Source organism: Macaca thibetana, chromosome 10 (assembly GCF_024542745.1).
Source record: "Macaca thibetana thibetana isolate TM-01 chromosome 10, ASM2454274v1, whole genome shotgun sequence".
Taxonomy (NCBI): Eukaryota; Metazoa; Chordata; class Mammalia; order Primates; family Cercopithecidae; genus Macaca; species Macaca thibetana.
The window spans coordinates 14,523,558-14,544,329 of NC_065587.1; the positions used below are offsets into that span (position 1 = coordinate 14,523,558).

The 20,772-nt window shown below is 50.1% G+C and overlaps 1 protein-coding gene across 2 annotated transcripts in view; it reads left to right on the forward strand.

Annotated features, from left to right (window-relative positions):
• Positions 1 to 6,024: 6,024 nt before the first annotated feature.
• Positions 6,025 to 20,772, forward strand: part of MYH9 (myosin heavy chain 9) — a 106,977-nt gene continuing 92,229 nt past the window's right edge. The window contains exon 1 of one of the 2 annotated variants that reach the window (XM_050806172.1): positions 6,025 to 6,284. The gene's annotated coding sequence lies outside the window, so the exon portion shown is untranslated. The remainder of the gene's footprint in view (positions 6,285 to 20,772) is intronic. The other variant, XM_050806174.1, reaches the window with a different exon arrangement.

Here is a 20,772-nt window from a genome sequence, read left to right on the forward strand (position 1 = left end):
ATCATGTTGCTCAGACTGGTCTCGAACTCCTGAGCTCAGGCAATCTGCCCACCTCGGCCTCCCAAAGTGCTGGGATTACAGGCGTGAGCCACCGAGCCCAGCCCCTTTTTTCTTAACGTAGATGTTCTTCGTAACTTCTGGGTACATATTCTTTGTTAGATATACGTATTATAAATATTTTCTACCAGTCTATGATTTGATATTTCACTCTTTTAAATGTGTCTTTTGATGAACAGAAGATATTAATAATAATGAGGTTCAATTTAATAATCATCCATTTCTTATGGCTTATACTTTTTTGTGTGTCTTAAGAAAGTTTGGTCTACTTGAAGGTCATGAAGATATTCTCCTATGCTTTTTTTTTTTGAGATGGAATTTTGCTCTTGTTGCCAGGCTGGAGTGCAATGGCGTGATCTTGGCTCACTGCAAGCTCTGCCTCCCGGGTTGAAGCAATTCTCCTGCCTCAGCCTCCAGAGTAGCTGGGATTACAGGTGCCTGCCACCACACCCGGCTAATTTTTGTGTTTTGGTAGAGACGGGGTTTCATCATATTGGTCAGGCTGGTTTCGAACTCCTGACCTCAGGTGATCTGCCCGCCTCTGCCTCTCAAAGTGCTGGGATTACAGGCGTGAGCCACTGCGTCTGGCCTAGGAAACTTGTTAATAGTAGTTGTGTTGAGGTTTTAAGGTTATGGGTGATTTTTCTTTTCTTTTTTTTTTTTTGTATTTTCCACACCAAAGGTAATATTAATACTCAGACAAAATGAAGAAATATTTTTCAAAATCTACAGGAGTAGAAACTATTAAGGGTGCAAGTCTTTACAGGATGGAAAAGGGGTTAGGCTTTATGCAAGTGAGAGAGCTACTTTAGCTATAAGGACCCATGTAGCCTAGCGGATGGGGAGGAAAGAATTCAGGGCCTGCCTGATGGAGGCCTTTTGTCTTCTTAGTGACCTTAAGTTTTCCCTGGAGAGGGTGATGCTAGGAGGCCGGGGCATGAGGAAAGTGGAAATAATCATTACCAATAATGCTCTTTTGTAAGTGCGCATTGCTTAGTGGTTTATAAAACACTTTCAGGTCCATAGTCTCCTGTGTTCCTCCCAACAGTCCTGTGGGCTGGGCCAGGCACAGTAATCACACTCATTTTGCAGATAAGGAAACAGGCTGAGTCCTGCTTAAGCATTCACTAAAGGTCATTTTATGTCAGGCCTTGTGCTAGTTCTGGGCCCAGAGAGACAAATAGGGCTCAGTCCCTGACTGTCCACAGGCAGATTCCAGCCTGGGCAGGAAAAGCAGAAAGTAAATGAACAATTAAAACTCAGTGTGTAAGTACAACGAGAGAATGGATACAAGAGAATGGAGCACAGAGGAGGAGCTCCTAACAGGTCTTGACAGTTAGGAAAGATGTTTTAGAAGTGGTGACATTGAAATGAGTCTTTTTATTTTTATTTTTATTTTTTTTTTTTGAGACGGAGTCTCGCTCTGTCACCCAGGCTGGAGTGTGGTGGCCGGATCTCAGCTCACTGCAAGCTCCGCCTCCCGGGTTTACGCCATTCTCCTGCCTCAGCCTCCCGAGTAGCTGGGACTACAGGCTCCCGCCACCTCGCCCGGCTAGTTTTTTTTTTGTATTTTTTAGTAGAGATGGGGTTTCACCGTGTTAGCCAGGATGGTCTCGATCTCCTGACCTCGTGATCCGCCCGTCTCGGCCTCCCAAAGTGCTGGGATTACAGGCTTGAGCCACCACGCCCGGCCTGAGTCTTTTTATTTTTTAATTTTTTTAGAAGAAGTCTCGCTCTGTTGCCTAGGCTGGAATACAGAGGCGCAATCTCAGCTCACTGCAACCTCCGCTTCCTGGGTTCAAGCGATTCTCCTGCCTCAGCCTCCTGAGTAACTGGGATAACTGCTGCACATCACCACATCCAGCTAACTTTTGTATTTTTAGTAAAGATGGGGTTTCACCATGTTGGCCAACTCCTGACGTCAGGTGATTCATTCGCCCGCCTCAGCCTCCCAAAGTGCTGGGATAATAGGCGTGAGCTACCGTGCCCGGCATGAAATGAATCTTTTAATTTTTGTATTTTTTCTTTCTTCTTCATTTTTATTTTTTCCAGAAACAGGGTCTTGCTCTGTTGCCCAGGCTGCAGTGCAGTGGCATGCTCACAGCTCATTGCAGCCTCAAACTCCTGGGCTCAAGCAATCCTCCCACCTCAGCCTCCTGAGTAGCTAGGACTGCGGGCAAGTACTACCATGCCCAGCTAAGTTTTCTTTTTTTTGTTTGTTTGTTTTTAGTAGAGATGAGGTCTTGCTATGTTGCCTAGGCTGGTCTCCGACTCCTGAGTTCAAGCAATCCAGCTGCCTGGCATCCCAAAGTGCTGGGATTACAGGTGTGAACGACCGCACTAGGACAAAATCATGTTGTAACAGTATTCTATAAATTTGCTCTTCCTCACTTAGTAGATTTTCTTTTTCTTTCTTTTTTTTTTTTTTTTTTTGACAGAGTCCCTGTCTTGTCACCCAGGCTGGAGTATGGTGGCGCGATCTCGGCTCATTGCAACCCCTACCTCCCAGGTTCACACCATTCTCCTGCCTCAGCCTCCCGAGTAGCTGGGACTACAGGCACCCGCCACCACACCTGGCTAATTTTTTTGTATTTTTAGTAGAAGCAGGGTTTCACTGTTTAGCCAGGATGGACTCGATCTCCTGACCTCGTGATCCGCCTGTCTCGGCCTCCCAAAGTGCTAGGATTATAGGCGTGAGCCACCGCACCCGGCCAGATTTTCTTTTTCTTTTCTGTTTTGAGACAGGGTCTTACTCTGTTGCCCAGGCTGGAGTGCAGTGGACGATCAAGGCTCACTGCAGTCTTAACCTCCCAGGCTCAAGCAATCCTCCCACCTAAGCCTCCTGGGTAGCTGGGAATGCAGATGTGCGCCACCATGCCCGTCTAGTTTTTGTATTTTTTTGTAGAGATGGGATTTTGCCATGTTACCCAGGCTGGTCTTGAACTCCTGGGCTCAAGCAATCCTTCCACCTTGACCTCCCAAAGTGCTGGGACTACAGGCATAAGACACTGCATCTGGCCACTTAGTATATTTTCAGTCGGCAAATACAAATCTACATAAAAATTTTAATGACTTTTTTGTACTTTTTGACATATGAATATATCACAATGTATTCAATCTTGTAATATATTGTACATTTATTTCTAACATTGTGTGACTATAAACAATGTTGCAAAGAACTTTAAAGTTCATAGGCCGGGCGCAGTGGCTCAAGCCTGTAATCCCAGCACTTTGGGAGGCCGAGACGGGCGGATCATGAGGTCAGGAGATCAAGACCATCCTGGCTAACACAGTGAAACCCTGTCTCTACTAAAATACAAAAAAAATTAGCCGGGCGAGGTGGCGGGCGCCTGTAGTCCCAGCTACTCGGGAGGCTGAGGCAGGAGAATGGCGTGAACCCGGGATGCCGTGAACCCGGGATGCGGGGCTTGCAGTGAGCTGAGATCCGGCCACTGCACTCCAGCCTGGGCGACAGAGCGAGACTCCGTCTCAAAAAAAAAAAAAAAAAAAAAAAAAGTTCACATCTGTGTACTTTTCTTTCTTTTTTTTTTTTTTTTCAGACGGAGTTTTGCTCTTGTTGCCCAGGCTGGAGTGCAATGGCACGATCTCGGCTCACCGCAACCTCTGCCTCCTGGGTTCAAGCGATTCTCCTGCCTCAGCCTCCTGAGAAGCCGGATTACAGGCATGCGCCACCATCCAGGCTAATTTTGTATTTTCAGTAGAGATGGGGTTTCTCCATGTTGGTCAGGCTGGTTTTGAACTCCCGACCTCAGGTGATCCGCACGCCTCGGCCTCCTAAAGTGCTGGGATTACAGGAGTGAGCCACCACACCCGGCCTCTGTGTAGTTTTCTAATGCCTTTAAGGATGAATTCTCAGATATAATTGATCAATTTACTTTCTCATCTGTATCTATAAACCTGACCAATATTGAGCATTTTTATTTTTATTTTTTTGAATTAGGTGAAAATGGCATGCTATGTTGTTTTGTTTGCATTTCTGATGACTTTTTTTTTTTTTTTTTTTTTTTTTGAGATGGAGTCTCACTCTGTCGCCCAGGCTCTGTATGTCTGGAGACAGTCTCACTCTGTCTCGGCTCACTGCAAGCTCCGCCTCCCAGGTTCACACCATTCTCCTGCCTCAGCCTCCTGAATAGCTGGGACTACAGGCGCCCGCCACCATGCCCAGCTAATTTTTTGTATTTTTAGTAGAGACGGGGTTTCACCATGTTAGCCAGGATGGTCTTGATCTGCTGACCTTGTGATCCGCCCACCTCAGCCTCCCAAAGTGCTGGGATTACAGGTGTGAGCCACTGTGCCCGGCCTCTGATGACTTTTAAAAAATTATTATTGGCCATTTCTAATTCTTCTTTAAAATCACCTGTTCCTGTTTTTGGCCATTTTTATTTTGGAGTCTTTGAGGTTTTTCTTTTTCTTACTTTCTTTTTTCGTGTTTTTTGAGACGCAGTTTCGCTCTTGTTGTCCAGGCTGGAGTGCAATAGCATGATCTCTTTTCACTGCAACCTCCGCCTCCTGGGTTCAAGCGATTCTCCTGCCTCAGCCTCCTGAGTAGCTGGGATTACAAGCATGGGCCACCATGCCTGGCTAATTTTTTTGCATTTTTAGTAGAGATGGGGTTTCTCCATGTTGGTCAGGCTGGTCTTGAACTCCCAACCTCAGGTGATCCGCCTGCCTCAGCCTCCCAAAGTGTTGTGATTACAGGCGTGAGCCACCGTGCCCCGCTGAGGTTTTTCTTATCAACTGGGAAGAGATCTTTATATACTGCTGATAGTAATTCTTTGTCACAGAGTTGCAAAATCTTTTTTTTCCCAGCTTTTTTTTGCCTTTAGAACATAGTTTTTTTTCTGAAGTTAATTTGGAAGAACAGTTTAGTCATGATAGGAAGAACATTCCAGTAAGAAAGAGTAAGGATGAGAAATTTACCCTCATAGATATAGAATGTATTATAAAGGTATCATCATTAAAGCATTGAAGGATTGGCACAGGTGCACACAGAAAGATCAATGTATACAAGTCAGAAACAGCTTAAAGTATAAAATAGTTGAATAGGCGATGAAGGTGCCAACTAAAATCAGTGGAGAAAATAGTGTCTGGACAAGTGGCTTTTACAAAAATTATGTCAGGTTTCTTCCTCACCCCAAAAATAAATTCCAGATGGATCAAAAGATTTTTCATTTAAAAATGAAAACATTTTTTATCCTCTTGTAGTGGACAGTAACAACAAAAAAAAGTGCAATTTGTAACAAGCATCTGAAAGGATGTATGCGAGTTAATGACATGGAGGTGAAGAGAGGCTCCGAAGGGTATTCCAGGCTGAAAGAACGGCCAGAGCAAAGGTTTGGAGGCTGAAAGGCAGCAACGTGCGGTCTCTAAAAAGGCAGGGTCAGGAATCGAACTCAAGACGCCCACAATGGAATCCAGGGTTGAGTCCATGCCCGCCCCCACAGGGATCATAATTATGTAAAATAGCATTTTTCCCATATATGGTACTTAATATCTGTCCTTCTGGTGGGATGACAGGAGACTGAGAGCACAGCTCGCGGGGCGGGGTATCCAGACCTTCCCAGTCGGCTTGCGGGGCGGGGAGTTCCAGACCTTCCCTGTCGGCTCCCGGCGGGCCTCGCCCCGGCCCAGGCAAGGCACCAAAATCCCGGCCCGGGGCCCTCCGCGCCCCGAGTTGCCGCCTCCTGATTGGATTCCCTCTGTGTCAATCCTATCCTAGAACCTGGCTGTCCGTTGGACCCGCCCTAGGGGGCGGGGCTCCCGCCTAGGAAGCGGAGGAAGGTGGAGCGGGTGGTGAGGTGGGGGCGAAAGAGGAGGATGAATCCCCACCCATCTGGCCGCAGAGGCTCCGCCCACTCCCCTTTCCAGAGGCCAACACGTCTGCCCATCAAAGCCAGGCGCGGCCTGCAGTGGGTGAAGCAGGAAGGGGGGCGGGATTGTGCCTCCAGGCTCCGCCCCGGAGCCGGCTCCGGGCTGGGAATGGGCCCGCGACTCCGAGGGCGGGGCGGGAAGGCGGCGAGGAGCCGAGCTGGGTGCGGTGAGGCGCGCAGATCACCGCGGTTCCTGGGCAGGGCACTGAAGGCTGAGCAAGGCTGACCTGCTGCAGCTCCCGCCTCGTGCGCTCGCCCCACCCGGCCGCCGCCCGAGCGCTCGAGAAAGTCCTCTCGGGAGACCAGCTCCTGTTCCCGGGGCAGATCCAGGTTCAGGTGAGCGAGCCCCACCGCGGTCCCGCCCCGGGCAGGCGGCGGCGGGCGGGCGGGGGCGAGACGCGCGGCCGCCGGGCCGACTTGTGGTTCTTGGGCTCGGTGCGGCCCGCCACCCGCGCGGGCAGGCGCGGACGCCGGCGGCCCGGTGCCCGGCACCGCATCCTTCCCAGGGGCACCGGGACCCCCGCGCGGGAACTCGGGGAGGGGGCCGGCGGCAGCGAGGCCTCGGGGTGCAGGGGCGGCCTCGGGACCCGCGCTCCCCTGCGCCCCTCGTGTTCCCCGGTGCGGTCCCAGGACTGGGCACCGGAGCCGACCTCCCCCTGCCGCTGGGGCACGCGCCCCGCCCTCGCCTCGCCTCGCCCAGGCCCGACTCTGGCAAACTTTTTAACCCCTTCCGGGAGCCGCGGCCCCTGGGACCCAGCCTCACGGGTTGGGATCCCGGGGCAGCCGCTCCGGTGGAAGTTCCTGGCGTCTGAGGCACGGAGGTAACGGGCAGCGGGCACCGTTTGGCAGCTGTCAGGGCGTCCTCCTGAGTCAGAGTCGGACCGTCCCGCTGCAGACCTTGCACCCGGCCCGGTTTCCGCCTCCGCGGCCGACTTCCTCATTCGCCCGCTGCCGTCAGGCTGGCCGAGGAGGGCCCGGGGGAGGTGCGGCGGCTGCCCGGACAAGGAGGACCCGGCGGGGACCTGGGCGCGAGGCAGGAAGGGCCACCCCCAGCCCCTGCTCCAGCCCTCGACCTCCGACTTCTGTTCCCCGGGGGAGGGAGGCCCGGAATGCAGCAGCCGTCGGGGCCGCCCAGGCGTGCACCTGATTCCACCGCACCCAGGGGCCATCCTGCCCGGGCGGGGCGCGGCGGCAGCTGGCTCTGCCGTTACGACCAGGCCTGGGCGATTGCATCTTTCCTGTTTGAGCCAGATCGGAGTTTTCTATTCTCCACTCCCCGCACCCGCTTCCCTGTGCTGGAGTCCCCACCCCATCCTGTTCTGGGGCCACGCGCAGGAGTTAGGACGGCGGCATCCTCATTCCTCCAGGAAAGCCCCGCTGTTTCAAACTGAGAGGCAGCACCCCCAGCACTAGCTTGCCGGCTGTCCTGAGGTGGGGGGCAGGGTGAACGTTCGGCCCCACCCAGCCGGTGTGGAGAGCAGACTCCTTGGGAAGTCCCAGGTCGTGGAGGCAGGCGCTCTCTCCACCGGGCAGTTGAGAGGCCCAGCCACTTTTCGGTTCACTGCGCCCTTTTCTGGGTTTAACAGGATTTCAAAGTAACTGTTGAGTAACTGTGGAAAGGGAAGAGAACCTTGGCTCCTTCTCCATGCGGCGCAACACTGTGGCCATTCTAACTCCACTGTCTGGGCCAGTGTTTGGCTCACCTGATGGCTTAGGAGTTCCTTTTTGGTAAGGAGGGAGGCCTTTTGAGACAATCACTCAATTAATAATAGTCAGTTTGTATACAAGGCTGCTATGTGGGGGGAAGGGGACACAGATGTGTAATTGAGCAAATATTTAACTGCCCTCTCTGTGCCAGGGACTCTGGCAGGTGGTGGGGGATGGGAGTTGAGTAAGACCTGGCCCGTGCCCATGGGCACTTAGGGGAGAACTGAGACAAATCCGTAGATGAGTCTAACGTGAGGTGGAGATGACAGGGACCCCGGAAAGGTACTGTGAGTCATGGAGATTGGGAGAAGGGAGCCAGACTGCCCTGTGAAATCCCGGGCCCTGCCTCTGCCCTTGGGGAGTTTACAGTCCTCAAGGGGAAAGTGGCAGAACGAGTGAAATACAAAGGCAGCCTGTGATGTGTGTCCCAAGTATGCCATAGACAAAGGACTCGAGGAATTTCAAGGCTGAGAGGGGCCACTTCTCTGGGACAAGGAGGGAGCTGCTACGAGGGAGAAGCACATTGCAGGTTTGGCAAACTGAGGCAAGCACGCGGTGCTGGAAAGTGAGGAGCCTCTTTGTGGGTAATTGGAGGGTAATTAAAAACATGGAGAGATTGCTTAGTGTAATTTGAGAGCCACTGCGCCCTAGATGACTGTGGGGTGACACCAAAGAACTTCAGTCTTCATACTCAGCAAGCCCTGGCAGCGCAGGTGGGCAGATCCAGGTGTCTGGAGAGCCGGCATTGGCAGGCTCCGTTTGGGGAGCTCTCCAGTCCGGGAGAAAAGAGCAGCATTCTGTGAGGCTGCTCATCTGAAAGGTTCAGCAGGGTAGAGGAAAGAGAAGATCAGGGCCCTGGCTTTCTTGCTTTTATTTTTAAACTTTTTAACCTAAGGGGTTGGAGATGGGACAACTTCTCTCTTGTAGGATGAAGGACGCATGTTAATCACAGCCTGCCTTTTGCCCGCTCTTGCTCCAGAAAAAACAAAACAAGGATCTGTTAGCGCTTTAAAAGAAGAAAAACACACTCAAAAAATGCAGCATTGTTATGTAGCCTGGTAGGGTATTGCTAGAAATCAGCTTGGCTGTTCTTCCTTTACTTCCTCTTCTAGCTAATTCTTCAATAAAGTACTTAAGACAGCCCTTACCAGCTTGACATCTTTATTTCAAAAGGAGAGGAGGGGTTGGCTGTCGTTTTCCTCCGAGCCGTACCCTTCTTCTCTTGGAGGGGGAGAAAGAGAAACCCAAAGCAAAGGAAGAAGAAGAAAAAAAAAAAAAGCAAACCGAAAAAACCCATGCCTTGACAGCTTCCTCCCAAGCATTATGTTCCAAAAATATTTAGAATAACAAAATCTGTGTGTCGTCTTAATTAAACAAACGTCCTAATTTACTGAGCATAAAACAGCATCTCTGCCTGCTGGGGCAGGAAGTGCATTTCCCTTTGTGCAGCCCCAGAGAGTCACTGCCTCTCAGCCTTAACCCTTGGTGTGCTGAGACCCTGCGCTGGAGTCCTCTGCTGACAAAAGAATGGAGCCCTGGCAGTGCTGCTCCTGTGGCTTACTGAATCCCACTTTTAGAGCTGAGAAGAGTGCGATAGTGGAAAGAACGTGAGCTTTGGAAACAGGCCGAGTTCAAATCCTGACCCTGCCGCTTACTAGCTTTGTGACCTTAGGCAAGTCACTTAGCCTCACAGCCTGGATGTGCTCATATGTAATACGGGAATCAAGATCCTACCCTGTGGGGTAAGATGCGTGAACTGAAAGAAATAAAGTATGTACATGGCCTATTATGTAGTGGCTGTGTGTGTGTGTGTATTTTTTTTTTTTTTGAGACAGAGTCTTGCTCTGTCGCCCAGGCTAGAGTGCAATGGCGCGACCTTGGCTCACTGCAACCTCCTTCTCCTGGGTTCAAGCAATTATCCTGCCTCAGCCTCCTGAGTACTGGGATTACAGGTGCCTACCACCACACCCCGCTAGTTTTTGTATTTGTAGTTGAGACGAGGTTTCACCATGTTGGCCAGGCTGGTCTCGAACTCCTGACTTCAGGTGATCTGCCCATCTTGGCCTCTGCCACAGTGCTGGGATTACAGGTGTGAGCCACCGTGCTCGGCTTGTATGTGATTTTTTTAAATTTTTTTTATTTTTTTGAGATGAGTCTCACTCTCGCCCAGGCTAGAGCGCAGTGGCATAATCTCCGCTCACTGCAACCTCTGCCCACAGGTTTAAGCGATTCTTCTGCCTCAGCCTCCCAAGTAGCTGGGATTACAGGTGCCTGCCACCACACCTGGCTAATTTTTGTATTTTTAGTAGAGATGGGATTTTGCCATTTTGACTAGGCTGGTCTGGAACTTCTGACCTCAAGTGATCCACCTGCCTCAGCCTCCCAGAGTGCTAGGATTATAGGCGTGAGCCACTATGCCCAGCACCCCCTCCCCCACTTTTTTTTTTTTTTTTTGAGACAAGGTCTCTGTCACCCAGGCTGGAGTGCAGTGGCACGATCTTGGCTCACTGCAACCTCCACCTCCTGGGTTCAAGCAATTCTCATGCCTCAACCTCCCGAATAGCTGGGATTACAGGTGCCCGCCACCACACCTGGCTAATTTTTTTGTATTTTTAGTAGAGACAGGGTTTCACCATGTTGGCCAGGCTGGTCTTGAGCTTTTGACCTCAGGTGATCTACCCGCCTCGGCCTCCCGAAGTGTTAGGATTACAGACGTGAGCTACTGCACCCGGCCCCCCGCCCACATTTTTTTTTTTTTAGTATAAATGATCAGTCTTAACTCCCTGGGTTATCAGGTTGAGGGGGCGGGGATGAGGGTGGAGGATAGATTGTTTTCCTGGCTTCTAGCTCCATGTTCTTTCTGCCTCTATGCACAATAAGGTATGCGTGTATTGTGGCTGTGGACTGTGATGCCCGAATGGTGAATAGGCAAGTGGCTATGAGGCCCATCTGCTGATGCTTTTGAATGCACTTGGTGATGAGTTTGTGCTGAGTAATCTCTTCACAGGGTCCTGGCTGGGACAGAAGGTGTGCAGACTGTGGTTTTAATTCAAACACGTGGTTTCCCGTGGTCTGGGAGACAGCCAAAGGGTGATATAGGAAGAGCACTGGACTTGGGTGACTGGAGACCTTGCTTCCAACCCTGGCTCTGGACAAGGGGAGGTTTGATTTCCTTTGTGTTTTTTTGATTTTGTTTTGAAGCAGGGTCTTGCTCTGCTGCCCAGGCTGTAGTGCAGTAGCATGATCATAGCTCATTGCAGCCTCAAATTCCTGGGCTCAAGCAATTCTTTGCCTCGGCCTCCTGACTAGCCAGGATTACAAGTGCATACCGCTACACCCGGCTAATTTTTGTGTTTTTTGTAGGGATGGGATCTTGCTGTGTTGCCCAGGCTAGTCTCAAACTCCTGGGCTCAAGCAACCCTCCTGCCTCAGCCTCCCAGAGTGCTGGGGTTACAGGTGTGAAATATTGTGCCTGGCCAGGTTTGATTTCCTAGGAGGTGCCATATCTCCCTACAAAGACATCATACCAGTTTATGTGCCCACAAATTATGCATGGGAGTGCCTGAGAAACTGAAAAATTAAGTAATTTTATTTATTTATTTATTTATTTATTTATTTGAGATGGGTTCTTACTCTGTTGCCCAGGCTGGAGTGCAATGGCGCGATCTCGGCTCACTGCAGTCTCCACCTCCTGGGTTCAAGCAATTTTCTCACCTCAGCCTCCCGAGTAGCTGGGATTACAGGGGTGCACCACCACACCCAGCTAGTTTTTGCATTTTTAGTAGAGATGGGGTTTTACCATGTTGGCCAGGCTGGTCTCGAACTCCTGACCTCAGGTGATCCACCCGCCTTGGCCTCCCAAAGTGCTAGGATTATAGGTATGAGCCACCACGCCCAGCAAAATCAAGTAATTTTAATTTCCTAGGCACTCTTTTATTTTTTGTTTTTTGAGATGGAGTCTTCCTCTGTTGCCCAGGCTGGAGTGCAGTGGCATGATCTCAGCTCACTGCAACTTCCGCCTCCCGGGTTCACGCCATTCTCCTGCCTCAGCTTCCCGAGTAGCTGGGATTATAGGCGCCTGCCACTGCGCCCAGCTAATTTTTGGATTTTTAATAGAGACAGGGTTTCACCAAGTTGGCCAGGCTGGTCTCGAACTCCTGACCTCAGGTGATCCATCCGCCTTGGCCTCCCAGAGTGCTGGGATTACAGACGTGAGCCACTGCACCTGGCCAGCACTCTGGTACCTTATTGATGAGAGTGTATATTGTACAATCCTCTTTTTAGAAGGTCGTTTGGGGCTGGGCATGTTGGCTCACATCTGTAATCCCAGCACTTTGGGAGGCCAAGAGGGGAGGATTCCTTGAGCCCAGGAGTTCTAGACCAGCCTGGGCAACATAGGGAGACTCTGTCTCTATTACATTAAAGAACAACAATAAAAAAAGAAAGTTGTTCGGCAGTATCTGTCAAAGCATACTCCTGAGTGCATTCTAGGAATTTATCTCACAGATAAACTCAGATGTGCTAAAGGGAGTATCTGAGAATCTTCATCTCCACATTGACATAGAAAATGACAGGAAACAAGCTGTCTATTAAAAAGGTCAACTAAATCATGGTACAGCTGTACAGTGGAAATCCTTGCAGCCCTTTGAAAAATGAGGTCAATCCATATATACTGATAGGGCGTGCTCTGCAAGCTATGTTGCAAGTGAAAAACACCAGACGCAACGTAGTGTAAATGGTGCTTCGTTTTGTGTAAAACATGGTATGTAAACTCCACTCTGTGCGTGCAGTATTTCTGGAAAGATATTGAGACCCTGGTAATGGTGGTTGCATAGGCAACAGGGAGTGAGCAGTACATTTCACTGAATACTTTTTTTTTTTTGAGATGGAGTCTCGCTCTATTGCCCAGGCTGGAGTGGCTTGATCGATCTCTGCTCACTGCAACCTCCACCTCCCGGGTTCATGCGATTCTCCTGCCTCAGCCTTCTGAGTAGCTGGGATTAGAGGCGTGCGCCACTACGCCCAGCTAATTTTTTGGTATTTTTATTAGAGATGGGGTTTCACCATGTTGCCCAGGTTAGTCCCAAACTCCTGACTTCAGGTGATCCATCCGCTTCTTCTCCCCAAAGTGCTGGGATTACAGGCATGAGCCACTGCGCCCGGCCATATTGCCCTTAAAGAATCCAAAATTCAGCTATTTCTCATTTTTCTTAACTATAAAAATAAGAGGTCCAGCTGGCCAAGCTGTAGGTCTCAACTTTAAAGTGCATTGCTTTAGGTTCCATGGTGCAAACGGAATGCCTACCTTGTACAAGGAAGGAGGGAAGGGTCTTTGTGCTTGAAACCTTAGGGTCCTGTTTTCTTCCCATGATGTCACATCACTAGAGTAACCCCTTAAACAGAAGTCCCTTCTGATCCACTTCTTCATATTCTGGGAAATGGTAGATGATTGATTTTTCTTTGCTGTATGAGAAGAGAAAGCCTGCATGTGTGTGGAGAGCGTTTTGGGATCCCTCTTGCAAGGTTTCCATAATTCGCTTGGCTCCAAATCATAAGCTGTCCTGCCCTGGGGAACCCACCCCAACCTGAAGCCCAACCCAGGCCCTCACATACCTGGCTTGCTTTTTTTTTTTTTTTTTTTTTTGAGACGGAGTGTCACTCTGTTGCCCAGGCTGGAGTGCAATGGTGTGATCTCTGCTCACTGCAACCTCCGCCTCCCAGGTTCAAGCGATTCTACTGCCTCAGCCTCCCAAGTAGCTGGGATTACAGTCACCTGTCACCACGCCCAGCTAATTTTTGTATTTTTAGTAGAGACAGGGTTTCACCATGTTGGCCAGGCTGGTCTCGAACTCCTGACCTCAGGTGATCCACCCCGCTGGGCCTCCCAAAGTGCTGGGATTACAGGTGTGAGCCACTGCAGCCGGCCACCCGGCCTTCTTTTTTAACTTGGGGTCGTTGCATCCACTATTATGTCCCTTCCCACTCTGTCCCCAGTTTCCCCTGAGACATCTGGCCTGTGGTTTTTATGTATAACAACACTGGAAAAGCCCAAATTCTTGAGAAGATGTGATCAGAGGGGTGTTTTGAATCGGAGGGCACTGCCCCTCTTCTCAAGGACGGCTGTCTTTCACCTTGGATGGTGTGGGCCCTGGGAGGAGCTGCCGGCGCTGCTGTTGTGCCTGGTTGACTCCTTTCCTGATCAAGGTCTGGAAGACCCCGTCAGGGTCCTGAGGTCCTGCAAGGCAGCCTCCGGGCCTCCTGGGAGAATGGTGTGAGTCACACGTGAGTACACACTATGAGCCTGGCTCTAAAATGGGACTGCCACTGCACGGGCAGGTGGCCTGTATCTGTACCCAGCCCCCGTCCCTTGTGCTTAGATGGCACCAAATATTTGGGAGGCAGGAGGGGAGCTGCCTATTCGGTCTGATGCATGTCTCTTTAAAAAGTAACCTAGGCAGGCTTCTGTTGGAATTACTCAGGTTCCCATTCCCACGATTAGCTTCTTGAGCCTGAGATGATTCAGCAACCGGGCAGGTGTCCCCAGAGAAAGCACTTGGCTGGACTTCTGCCGAGCACCGGAGCAGCTGGGAGTCCCTCAGTGGCTGTCTGCATCTCTAGCCCGGGACCCTCCTGCTGTGGCTGGAGGGAGCCTTGCATGGCCTTCCGGAAAGGTGTGGCTTCCTGCCACGCAGGTTGGGCTGAGGCCTGTAGTGGGGTTACAGGTAGCTGATCTCCCCCACCCTCGAGTCACTTCCTTGGTACCACTCAGAGGCCCTTATCATCCTTATGGTATGTCCCAGAGGAGAAAGGGGGCTTCTCAGGGAGGTCCCTCTCTCCCCTTCTTGGACCAAGCATGATGTCTGTCTGTACAATTTTTTTTTTTTTTTTCTAAGACAGAGTCTTGCTCTGTTGCCCAGGCTGGAGTGCAGTGGTGCTATCTTGGCTTACTGTAAGCTCCGTCTCCCGGGTTCACGCCATTCTCCTGCCTCAGCCTCCTGAGTAGCTGGGACTACAGGCACCTGCCACCACACCCAGCTAATTTTTTTGTATTTTTAGTAGAGACAGGGTTTCACCACGTTAGCCAGGATGGTCTCCATCTCCTGACCTTGTGATCCGCCCACCTCGGCCTCCCAAAGTGCTGGGATTACAGGCGTGAGCCACCGCGCCTGGCCTCTCTGTACAATTTTTAATGTGTTGGGGAGCTCGAAGCTAATCTCCTTGAGTAGGTTGCCACTCATCAGAAGGACGTTTACATCATTTTGGGAACGTGGGCCTTAGAAAGAAGAGCCTTTCTTCTTTCATTTTATCTCTAATTTGAAATGATCCCCTGCTTAAAAGAAAAATCAGCAACAACAATGAAAGCCCTCCCTACTGAGTTTAGAATTATAGAATGCCTGGCTGGAAGAGATGTTGGGAATAATTAAAATAACATTTCTTTTTTTTTCCTAATTAGAGAAAAAGTGATTTGCCCAAGCTCATTCTGTGAGTCAGTAGAAAACCTCGGCCCCTGGTTTCACTCATCCCAGTGCCTTTCCAAATCAGGAGGCTTCATTTAAACGTGTTTTCTAAATGGTGACTCTCTTTTTTTTTTTTTTTTTTTTTTTGATGTTTATTCCCTGTTTAGCCAAGCAATACATACTTAGCTCCTTTAATCTTTCCTTAAGAGTCTATTCTTCTACTCCCTTCGTCTTTTTTGTTGTTTTTTGGCGGGGGGCACTAGGGTTAAGGAATGGGGTGGGAAGTGTTTTGGGTTTCTCTGAACTTCTTCCAGCTGGACGTGGCCACTTGAACTGAAAGTTCCCACAGCTCGAAAAATCAATATTTCACATGGGGTGGTGCCAGGCAGCAGGGTGGGCCATTCAGAAAGCCACACCGCTGCCCACTGTCCTCAGCCAGCCCTGATTTCTAGTAACTTTAGGTCACTTAATGTCTTGGGTGATAATTTGTTGTTTTCAACACAAAATGCATGGGAGAAGGAACAAAACAAAGTTGTGGGATCAGGCAGAGCTAGGACCAGAGCCCCCGCCTTTTCTCCTGCTACTTGCCTTAGTTTTCCCATCTGCACCATGGAGAAGCCTCTTTCTTAGCATTATTAATGGATGTGAAGTGGTCTGGTCCTCTTCCTCCTCTTCATCTCTTTCCTTTTTTTTTTTTGAGACAGCATGTTTCTCTGTTGCCCACGCTGGAATGTGGTGGTGCGATAAAAACTCACTACAGCCTCAGCCTCCGTCTCAAGCATTCCTCCCACCTCAGCCTCCTAAGTAGCTGAGACCACAGGCGTACACCACCACGCCCGGTTAATTTTTTTTTTTGTAGAGATGAGGTTTTGCCATGTTGCCCAAATTCATCTCAAACTCCTGAGCTCAAGCAATCTACCTGCCTTGGCCTCCCAAAGTGCTGGAATTACAGGCGTGAGCCACCGTGCCCGGCCAGGTTCAAGTTTTAAAGATTTCATATTTATCCAACAAGGCTGTCCCTTGATAACAAGGTGTGATTATTAAGATGACTAAGGAAACTGCTGGAACCCACCCCCGGCATTGATGCTGGGGTTTCTGATGCCTGCAACTTTTGCATCCTTTTCCCATACAGTACAGTTCATCTCGTTACACTGATCTGAGCTGGGTTAAGTTTTTTTTTTTTTTTTTTTTTAGAAAGCCTGTTACAAAGCAATAGAGGCACCTTTATTTAGAGTTGTCTATGTTCAAAAGCCACTGCGTTTCCTGTGTTTCACATTAAGTCACTGAGCTAGAGGAGGCAGCTTCCTGTCTGATAAACATAAAGAACGAGACATTTGGGACAGTTTGGGTGACTTAATCTAACTGGGCCAGAATGGGGGAGAAGATTTGAGAACTCACTGTCCTATGCGGACGAGGAGGTCAAAGGCGGGGTCTTCTTTCATTTCTGTCCCCAGGCTGTAACTCCATGTTTGGGACAGTTAGAATCAGCTCCTAGTCCTTGTTGCACAAATGGGGTTCAGGTCTCATTGGTGTCTTCACTTTTTTTTTTTTTTTTGAGGCAGAGTCTCGCTCTTTCGCCTAGACTGGAGTGTGGTGGCACAATCTTGGCTCACTGCAACCTCCGCCTCCCGGGTTCAGGCGATTCTCCTGCCTCAGCCTCCCGAGTAGCTGGGATTACAGGCGTGCACCACCATGCCCAGCTAATTTTTATATTTTTAGTAGAGACGGGTTTCACCATGCTGCCTAGGCTGGTCTCAAACTCTAGACCTCAGGTGATCCACCTGCCTCGGCCTCCCAAAATGCCAGGATTACAGGCGTGAGCCACTGTGCCTGGCTGGTGTCTTCACTTCTAAGCCTGTGACAGGGAGGCCTAGACAGCCAAAAGCTTTTGAATGCCATTTAGTGACCTCTTCATTTTACAGAACGCTGATGGGGGAATCCCTAGGAGGAGAAAGGTGGTAGGGAGGCATTTTCAAGTTTTTATTTTTTATATTTAAGAACCAAGTATTGGGTATAAGGGAGTTGCCCTTTGCCAAATCAGTCCGCAGAGACTCCCTAAGCTCCAGTTATGTGGTCTGCACTGTGCTGTCTTGGTGGGGCTCAGCAGGGATGGAGGACTGACAGACTGTCCCTGTCACCAAGCAGCCTTATCCTCCAACAGGGAGTTGGGATACTGAGGGAAGCCCATGCTACCCTGAGTCACTAGAGACATCTGAGCATCTTGAGCCAAGTTTCTGGAGGCTAGGATTGCCTGAGAGGAGGAGGGAGAATGGGAAGGTGGGCATGGAAGGGAGGAAGAGCTGCTGTCTGGGTCACATCACAGCCTTGCTATTAATTATAATTATTAAACTTTATTGGCCGGGTGTGGTGGCTCATGCCTGTAATCCCAGCACTTTGGGAGGCCGAGGTGGGTGGATTACCTGAGGTCAGGAGTTCGAGACCAGCCTGGCCAACATGGTGAAACCCCATCTCTACTAAAATTACAACATTAGCCAGGTGTGGTGGTGCATGCCTGTAATCCCTGCTACTGGAGTGGCTGAGGCAGGAGAATTGCTTGAACTTGGGAGGCAGAGGTTGCAGTGAGCTGAGATTTCATCATTGCACTGTAGCCTGGGCAACAAGAGCAAAACTCTGTCTCAAAAAAAAAAAAAAGAAATTATTGAGCACTTGTATGTACTAGGTACCATGCTGATGCTTTAAAAAATTTATTATCTTTTATTTAAAAAATTTTAACTTATATTTTAAAAAATGGAAATGGGGTCTCACTGTGTCGTCCAGGTTGGTCTCAAGTTTCTGGCCTCAAGTGATCCTCCTGCCTTGGCCTCTCAATGTGCTGGGATTATAGGCATGAGCCTCCACCGCACCTACACCTGGCCATTGCTAGGGCTTTTACATGGATTATCTCATTTAATTCTTCCCTTGTTTCCATAAGGTAGGGACTTATCCTCATTTTGCAGATGGGGATACTGTGTAGGGATTCAAACTTGGGTGCTCCAGCTCCTGACTCTCTGTGGCCTTGGAGACGCCCTGCACTCCTGGACTTGTGTTTCCTCATTTGGCGGTGAGCGGCTGGGCTGGTCCTTGAGGCCTCCACCCTCGCCAGTGGCTGAGCATTCATTCAATGTGCAGAGAGAATGTTGGGCTGCGGCAGAATGGGATCTCTCATACAGTAGATGGCAACCCACAGCGGGGTTGCCAGGTCAGCAGTGATGCCTTGGCTACTGACTTCACCTTTAACCCCACTGGCCATTTTTCAAATGAATGTGGTTGGACCTAAGGGAGAGCAGGTGGGAAGACCCTGGTCCTAGCGTGAATCCAGGCACTGCTGTGCCTGTCTGAGTAATGCCCTCTGGGGAACCAGCTAGCCAGACGACCTGCCATCATATTGTGTCGTGGGCTCTTGACATCAGCCCACTTGAAACCATTGGGTTCTGTTCGTCCCTCATCTATCCACCCGTCAGATCCATAGTCATTCAGTAGTGACTCCTTGGAACTGATTCTAGGTACAAGGCACTGGTTGGGTGCTGGGAATACTGAGGGAAAGGAAACATGGGTCCTTTTTTCTGGTTGCTGATGGCCTCCCACCAGATACAGATGCTGGGAACCCAGGGAGAAGGCATGGGGGAGTCTGAGAAGGCTTCCTGAAGGAGGCAGGCTTTGAGATTGTAAAGTAGAGACATGGTGTGGCAAGTCCAGGGAGCAGGGGTGGGACCTCGTTCAGTTGCCCAGACTCAGGCAGATCTTTGTTCAGAGGTGATTCAGGTTGGCGAAGGCCCTGTGAGTCACCTGGGGCTGGTGAAACGCTTCCTCTCCTCCTTCGGCCAAGACCCAGCCTCTTCATAAGCCAAGGCGGCCCGTGAAGGCTTGCTTCCTTGCCCCATTTCCCAGGAAATGTGGGAGGGCAGGATTCCACCCCCGGGTCACTCACCTCGGGGTGGATGCTGGGAACGCCGCCTGCGTCCTCTGGTTGTGTGGCCAGCACGTTTTTCCAGCCAAAGGTCTTGGCATGAGATTTTTCATGGAATATTGAGGGAGACTTAATTGTTATTAGAATCAGTTCTTCTGTTTTTATTTATTATTATTTTTTGAAACAGAGTCTCAGTCTGTCGCCCAGGTTGGAGTGTACTGGCGCAATCTTGGCTCACTGCAACCTCCGCCTCCCGGGTTCAAGCAATCCTCCTGCTTCAGCCTCCCGAGTAGCTGGGATTACAAGCGCGTGCCACCATGCCTGGCTAATTTTTGTATTTTTAGTAGAGATGGGGTTTTGTCATGTTGGCTGGGCTGGTCTCAAAAACTCCTGACCTCAGGTGGTCCGCCTATCTTGGCCTCCCGAAGTGCTGGGGTTACAGGTATGAACTACCCACACCTGGCTAATTTTTGTATTTTTAGTAGAGATAGGGTTTTGCCATGTTGACCGGGCTGGTCTTGAACTCCTGACTTCAGGTGATCCACTTGCCTCGGCCTCCCAAAGCGCTAGGATTACAGGTGTGAGCCACCACACCCAGCCAGTTCTTCTCTTGTTAAAGTAAAAAAGAAATAAGAGGGGGTGTGTGTGGTGTTTATTCCACAAGCATTATTGCAACAAAGCTGGCAACGAGCAGATTTGCCCTGCACCTCATCCACTGTTTTGCATTTTTCTGGGTTTCCTGTCCATAGACACATGTATTTTACAAAATTGTAAGCAGAACAGAGACTGTGTGTGTTCTGAGTTACTTAGTACTATAATGTGAAGTTCCTATGTTGCACTGGTCTCCACAATTCATAATTTAATGACCCACTTATGTCCACTGAGGGGAGGGGCCGTGTTTAATGTTGCCAGAAAGTTCCATGGGTTTTATTGACTCTTGGAAATTCATTCAGCAAACATATCCAGTACATCTGTTCTAGATCTAGGCCAGAAACGGCCCGCTGGTCAGGATGCAGATGAATGTGAGGTTCCAGGCCCTGTCCTGGAGGGGCTCGCAGTGTAGACCTAGGAAGCATGCCACTTCACTCTGGTGTGGCTGTGATTGAGGGGACTGAGGAGGTGGCGGCTGCTTGGATGCCCAATTCCGGTCGATTCCAGCCGATGGAAAACAGGTAAAACCACTTTGTCATTAGTGGTGAGAAAGCTTAGGAACAAGGGAGCTGGGAGATCTTTCTGGGCTTTTGGAGGAAGCTCTTCAACCTGTTCACCCCGCCTCCACTGTGCCTGTCACTTCCAAGGCCCCTGGCCAGAAAACCCACTGGGAGGAAGTGAGGGAGAGAAAAAGTCTCCAAGAGACCTTGACAACAGGGAGGCTTGGGAAATAGCCCCTGGCCCTACTGAGAGAGACCCTACCGAGGGTGGCAGTGGAGCAGGGGCAGCTGAGGGCAGGGGCAGGGGCAGCTGAGGGCAGGGGCAGGGGCAGGGGAGGATAGTGGGGTGGAGTGGTCTTCCAAAGTCGGAAGGCCATTGGCAGGCGTCTTGGGCTCTGCTGAGGCCCCGCGTTTTCCAGGATGGTGTGAGAATGGTAGCAACAAGTTGCAACAGTTTAGTTTTGTTGTAAAGAGGAAGTTTCAGAATCCTAGTGGCTACTTTTGAGCAGACAGATGCTTATAGAAAGAGAGTATTTGGAGGTGGGCCTAAGGGGAGAAGATGGGTGGTCAAGGGGCTAGAAATTGGAATGCAAGAGTTGCCT